Genomic DNA, 5,546 nt, shown 5'->3' on the forward strand with positions numbered 1-5,546 from the left:
ACCGGCGTTGCGCACCGTGGTGGGCAGCGAGGTGCGCACCTTTGATGCGCTGCCTTCACTAATTTCCAGAAAAGGCAAAAAAAAATGAGATTTTAAAATTTCCGTTTTGAAAGATAGTGAAAAAAACGGAACGCGGGTGCCATCTTGAGCCCGCCCTGGTGCGCAGCCCAGGCAAGGCATGCGCACCAAGGTGCCCACCCGCGGTGCACACCCGGGGCAAACCGGGCTCCGACTTCGTGCAGGCCGCACCTTGGAGCACACTTCGGAGCGCTCCTTGGTGCGCACCATGGTGCCCACCAGGGCGCACCCGGGGCAAACCGGGCTCCGACTTCGTGCACGCCGCACCTTGGAGCACACATCGGAGCGCTCCCAGGTTCGCACCAGCGTTGCGCACCTTTGATGCGTTGCCTTCACTAATTTCCAGAAAAGGCAAAAAAAAACGATATTTTAAAATTTCCGTTCTGAAAGATAGTGAAAAAAACGGAACGCGGGTGCCATCTTGAGCCCTTCCTGGTGCGCAGCCCAGGCAAGTTGTGCGCACCAAGGTGCCCACCCTGGCGGAGGTGCGCGCCCGGGGCAAACCGGGCTCCGACTTCGTGCACTGCATGGTGCCCACCAAGGCGCGCAACCCAGCCAAGGTGCCCACCGCAGCGAAGGTGCACGCGAGGTGCGCACCCGAGGTGCACACCCGGGGCAAACCGAGCTCCGACTTCGTGCACGCCGCACCTTGGAGCACACTTCGGAGCGCTCCTTGGTGCGCACCAGGGCGCGCAACCCAGCCGAGGTGCCCACCCCGGCGAAGGTGCACGCGAGGTGCGCACCCGGGGCAAACCGGGCTCCGACTTCGTGCACGCCATGGTGCCCACCGCGGCGAAGGTGCGCACCCGGGGCAAACCGGGCTAGGACTTCGTGCACGCCGCACCTTGGAGCACACTTCGGAGCGCTCCTTGGTGCGCACCATGGTGCCCACCAGGCCGCGCAACCCAGCCAAGGTGTGCGCACCAAGGTGCACGCGAGGTGCGCACCCGGGGCAAACCGGGGTCCGGCTTCGTGCACGCCGCACCTTGGAGCACACATCGGGGCGCTCCCGGGTTCGCACCGGCGTTGCGCACCGTGGTGGGCACCTCGGAGCGCACCGTGGTGGGCACCTCGGAGCACACCAAGGTGGGCAGCGAGGTGCGCACCTTTGATGCGATGCCTTCACTAATTTCCATAAAAGGCAAAAGAAAACGAGATTTTAAAATTTCCGTTTTGAAAGATAGTGAGAAAAAGGGAATGCTGGTGCCATCTTGAGCCCGCCCTGGTGCGCAGCCCAGCCAAGGTGTGCGCACCAAGGTGCCCACCCTGGCGAAGGTGCGCGCCCGGGCAATTAACCCAACTTCCAACTTCGCGCGCGCCAGGGTGGGAGCGCACCCAACAACCGGGCCTGGGAAGAGCCAATGCGAGAAACCCCACCAAACGCTCTGACAAAAAAAGAGGGGGCGCTCCAGTAACCCCGCTTCGGAGCGCACCCTGGGCAAACCCAGCCAGGGTGCCCACCCCGGCCAAGGTGCAGGCGAGGTGCGCACCCGGGGCAAACCGGGCTCCGACAACGTGCACGCCGCACCTTGGAGCACACTTCGTAGCGCTCCCGGGTGCGCACCTCAGAGCACACCAAGGTGGGCAGCGAGGTGCGCACCTTTGATGCGCTGCCTTCACTAATTTCCAGAAAAGGCAAAAAAAAGAGGAGATTTTAAAATTTCCGTTTTGAAAGATAGTGAAAAAAACGGAACGCGGGTGCCATCTTGAGCCCGCCCTGGTGCACAGCCCAGGTAAGGTGCCCACCCTGGCAAAGGTGCGCACCCGGGCAATTAACCCTACTTCCGACTTCGTGCGCGCCAGGGTGGCAACCGGGCCTGGGAAGAGCCAATGCGAGAAACCCCACCAAACGCTCCGACAAAAAAAGAGGCGGCGCTCCAATAACCCCGCTTCGGAGCGCAGCCGGGGCAAACCCAGCCAAGGTGCCCACCCCGACGAAGGTGCACGCGAGGTGCGCACCCGGGGCAAACCGGGCTCCGACAACGTGCACGCAGCACCTTGGAGCACACTTCGAAGCACTCCCGGGTGCCCACCGGCGTTGCGCACCGTGGTGGGCAGCGAGGTGCGCACCTTTGATGCGCTGCCTTCACTAATTTCCAGAAAAGGCAAAAAAAAATGAGATTTTAAAATTTCCGTTTTGAAAGATAGTGAAAAAAACGGAACGCGGGTGCCATCTTGAGCCCGCCCTGGTGCGCAGCCCAGGCAAGGCATGCGCACCAAGGTGCCCACCCGCGGTGCACGCCCGGGGCAAACCGGGCTCCGACTTCGTGCAGGCCGCACCTTGGAGCACACTTCGGAGCGCTCCTTGGTGCGCACCATGGTGCCCACCAGGGCGCACCCGGGGCAAACCGGGCTCCGACTTCGTGCACGCCGCACCTTGGAGCACACATCGGAGCGCTCCCAGGTTCGCACCAGCGTTGCGCACCTTTGATGCGCTGCCTTCACTAATTTCCAGAAAAGGCAAAAAAAAACGATATTTTAAAATTTCCGTTCTGAAAGATAGTGAAAAAAACGGAACGCGGGTGCCATCTTGAGCCCTTCCTGGTGCGCAGCCCAGGCAAGTTGTGCGCACCAAGGTGCCCACCCTGGCGGAGGTGCGCGCCCGGGGCAAACCGGGCTCCGACTTCGTGCACTGCATGGTGCCCACCAAGGCGCGCAACCCAGCCAAGGTGCCCACCGCAGCGAAGGTGCACGCGAGGTGCGCACCCGAGGTGCACACCCGGGGCAAACCGAGCTCCGACTTCGTGCACGCCGCACCTTGGAGCACACTTCAGAGCGCTCCTTGGTGCGCACCAGGGCGCGCAACCCAGCCAAGGTGCTCACCCCGGCGAAGGTGCACGCGAGGTGCGCACCCGGGGCAAGCCGGGCTCGGACTTCGTGCACGCCGCACCTTGGAGCACACATCGGAGCGCTCCCGGGTTCGCACCAGCATTGCGCACCTTTGATGCGCTGCCTTCACTAATTTCCAGAAAAGGCAAAAAAAAAAAAAAAACGAGATTTTAAAATTTCCGTTTTGAAAGATAGTGAAAAAAACGGAACGCGGGTGCCATCTTGAGCCCGCCCTGGTGTGCAGCCCAGGCAAGTTGTGCGCACCAAGGCACCCACCCTGGCCAAGGTGGGTCACGGGGTGGGTCCTAGGGTGGGTAACGGGGTGGGTACTAAGGTGCGTGCCAAGGTGGGTCATGGGGTGGGTGCCAAGGTGGGCACCAGGGTGGGTGTGCACCAACCCTAGCCAGGGTAGGTCACGGGGTGGTTGTCGGGGTGGGCGTCAAGGAGCCAAGGTGGGTGGCAAGTAGCCAAGTTGCGTGCCAAGGTGGGTGTCGGGGTGGGTGCCAAGGATCCAAGGTGGGTGCCAAGGAACCAAGGTGGGTGTCTGGGTGGGTGCCGAGGTGGGAGCCAGGGTGGGTCCCAAGGTGAGTGCAAAGGTGGGTGCCAGGGTCAAGGTGAGTGCCAATGTGGGTTCCAAGGTGCCAGGGTCAGGGTGAGTGCCAATGTGGGTTCAAAGGTGCTAAGTTGGGTGCGAGGTTGGGTGCGAGGGTGGGTGGGTGCCAAGGTGTGCTAGGTGGAAGCCCGGGTGGGTCGGCATCCCATGGGTGTCGAGTTGGGTGCCTGATGGGTGCTTCTTGTCAAGTTTTAGTCGTCGGGACTCATTTCGAGCCTTAGAGGTCGTTTCTTGTCCGGTTGCCCTGTCTTCGACCTGGGAACCCAATTTTGGTCCTCGGGTCCCATTTTTTTTTGTCTCGCATCCCACTTTTGGCCTGTGGCCTTTTCGGGGTCGATTCTCGTTTTGGGCATCAGAGCATGTTTCTTCTCCTAAAACCCAATATTTGTTTATTAAGTCTCGGAACACATTTTTGTTCTCGTGGACCCATCATGGGTCTTGGAACGCATTTGTGGTCCTTGGGTCCCATTTTGCATCCCGAAACTTGTGTTTTGGTGCTTGATCCCTATTTTGGGTGCCCACCTTGCACCAAGTGCGCACCCGGGGCAAACCGAGCGCCTTGGTGCACCGGGGCAAGATCGAGCGTGCACCCGAGGCGCCCCGAACATGCACCAAGGTGCACTCGGCCCACATGTGAGCGCAGGTCGTTGCGCCCGAGGTGGTGTGTGGGCACCGCGTTGCAGACGGGACACTGCACGCACACGACGCCCCGTCCAGGTGCACGCACGTAGGCCGGGCCGGGTGCACACCCGACGCCCTAGCAAGGTGCGCGCACCCGGGCAGGGCTCACACTTGGCGAACGGGGCGCACTTCGCGAGGGAGGGTGTGCACCTCGACGGGGGTGGGTGGCCGGGGTGGATTCGCACGTGGGTCGCGGTTTGCTAAGTACACACTGCGACAAGCTCATAACGGGTGCGATCATACCAGCGTTAGTGCACCGGATCCCATCAGAACTCCGCAGTTAAGCGCGCTTGGGCCGGAGTAGTACTGGGATGGGTGACCTCCCGGGAAGTCCCGGTGTTGCACCCTTTTTTAGTTTTTCGCCGGGCGTCGCAATGCTATTTGAATAAACCTTTTGCCCGTTTGCGTTCTCGTCGGGGCCGGGCCGGGCCGGGGTGCGCTGCCCGCACTACCGCGCGCGCGGGGGCGACACCGAGCGCGCACCCGAGGCGCCCCGAGCACACAGGCCACGGTGCAACCCGGGCGTTGTGCGCGCACCCCGGTGCGCCCGAGGTGCTGCGCGCGCACCCAGGTGAAATCGGTGTGCACCTCGGCCAGTGCGCGCTCGGTCGAGTCGCGCACGTTGGCCAAGGTGCACGGTGATGTTTCTTACTCTAAGGTTCCGCACCAGACGCCCGGGACAGGTGAGCGAAGCTGGGCGGGGCCGGGTGCGCGGCCGGGGCAGGTGCACGCAGCTAGAGAGAGCTTTGGAGCACACCAGAGGTGCGCACCTTGGAGCACACTTCGGAGCGCACCAATGATGCGCTCCATTCAAAAGTTTCCTGAAAAGGCAAAAAAAGTTGAGATTATAGAATTTCCCACTTGAGAGATTGTAAAAAAAAAAAATTTAAAATGAAGGAAACGCGGGTGCCAAGGTGTGCGCGCCCGGGTGCGCAGCCCAGCCAAGGTGTGCGCACCAAGGCGCCCACCCTGGCGAAGGTGCACGCAAGGTGCGCACCCGAGGCAAACCGGACAATTAACCCAACTTTCGACTTCGCGCGCACCTGCGCACCTTGGAGCGCACTTCGGAGCGCTCCTTGGTGCGCACCAATCTTGGGCACCTCGGAGTGCACCATGGCGCCCACCAAGGTGCGCACCCGGGGCAAACCGAGCTCCGACTTCGTGCGCACCTTGGAGCGCACGAAAGGTGCGCACCATGGCGCCCACCAAGGTGCGCAGCCCAGCCAAGGCGTGCGCATCAAGGTGCGCACCCTGGCGAAGGTGCGCACCCGGGGCAAACCGAGCTCCGACTTCGTGCGCACCTTGGAGCGCACAAAGGGTGCGCAACCCAGCCAAGGTGTGCGCA

The 5,546-nt window shown here is 62.0% G+C and overlaps 1 non-coding gene across 1 annotated transcript; it reads left to right on the plus strand.

Moving 5' to 3' along the window:
• The first annotated feature begins 4,430 nt into the window (after positions 1 to 4,430).
• On the plus strand, positions 4,431 to 4,549 carry LOC131870294 (5S ribosomal RNA). The gene has a single exon (XR_009368617.1). It is a non-coding gene; the product is annotated as a 5S ribosomal RNA (ribosomal RNA).
• Positions 4,550 to 5,546: the final 997 nt, after the last annotated feature.

The sequence above is a fragment of the Cryptomeria japonica genome, unplaced genomic scaffold (assembly GCF_030272615.1).
Source record: "Cryptomeria japonica unplaced genomic scaffold, Sugi_1.0 HiC_scaffold_310, whole genome shotgun sequence".
NCBI classification, from domain to species: Eukaryota; Viridiplantae; Streptophyta; class Pinopsida; order Cupressales; family Cupressaceae; genus Cryptomeria; species Cryptomeria japonica.